The sequence below is a fragment of the Marmota flaviventris genome, chromosome 1, assembly GCF_047511675.1.
Source record: "Marmota flaviventris isolate mMarFla1 chromosome 1, mMarFla1.hap1, whole genome shotgun sequence".
NCBI lineage: Eukaryota > Metazoa > Chordata > Mammalia > Rodentia > Sciuridae > Marmota > Marmota flaviventris.
This window is the reverse complement of record NC_092498.1, coordinates 74190762-74191867: the sequence shown is the minus strand read 5'-3', so window position 1 is coordinate 74191867 and position 1106 is coordinate 74190762. Positions and strand designations below refer to the sequence as shown.

The 1106-nt window shown below is 37.4% G+C and overlaps 1 pseudogene; it reads left to right on the top strand.

The window, feature by feature from the left end:
- The first annotated feature begins 390 nt into the window (after positions 1-390).
- On the top strand, positions 391-780 carry LOC114090444 (fatty acid-binding protein 5 pseudogene; annotated as a pseudogene).
- The last annotated feature ends 326 nt before the right edge of the window (positions 781-1106 follow it).

Sequence of the window (1106 nt, the reverse complement as noted above, 5' to 3'; positions counted from 1 at the left end):
GATTATTAACCAATATAATACTATGAAGAACTGAGATAACTTAAATTTTCTTTTTTTGTTTTACTGTCAACCATCTATCACTTGAGTAACCCACTTATCAAAACCTTTAGCATTTATGCTTTACTGATTGCACCCCATCTTAACCATTTACTTTCCTGCAGTGACCCCCATTGTTTTAATTCTAAGATAACCATTCAGCTTTCTTTAGACCATGCATCAGAATGTGCCAAGTCAAAGTGAGTTTTATTTTATTTCTTGATTGACCAAATTGCTTGCGATTTGCAGCTCAGGAGATACTTAGAGAGCATGCTGTTAGAGATACTTAGAGAGCATGCTGTTCACCTTTGAGTCGCTCCCCTCACTGCATTCATCAGCCTGCCCACACCCACCATGGTCACAGGTCAGTGTCTGGAGGGAAGATGGCACCTGGTTCACAGCAAATGCTTTGATGACTACATGAAAGAACTAGGAGTGGGACTGACTATGCGGAAAATGGGTGTGATGGCCAAATCAGATTGTGTCATTACCCTTGAAGACCAGAAGCTCAACATGAAAATGAAAGCACTTTGAAAACAACACAGTTTTCTTGTACCCTGAAACAGAAGTTTGAAGAAACTAGAGCTGATGTCAGAAAAACTCAGAGTCTACACCTTTGTCAGTGGTTGGTTGGTTCAGCATCAGAAATGGGATGGGAAGGAAAGTACAATAACAAGAAAATTGAAATATGGGAAGTTAGTGGTGAAGTGTGTCATGAATAATGTCTATGAGAAAGTAGAATAAAAATTCCATTATGACTTTGGACAGAATTAGCTACAAGAATGAAGAAGCTCAGTTCAATGAGCAAATCTCCAGACTTCTGCTTCAGTTATCTCTATCATAAACATTTAACATGTGACTATTTCAAAGTGTTGGTTTAACTAAGATCATCCCTTTGGTTAGTAAACACATGTGTTTGTGCTTAAAGAAAAAAAAAAGAAAGACTTAGAAATTTTGTTCAAAACTTCTTTATGTTATAAAGAAAAATGTAGTGTAGTCGTGCGTGGTACTAGTAACAGAACTGTCCTAGGAACTCAACTCTCAGAACAAAAGCCAGTTCTCTGTTCTTT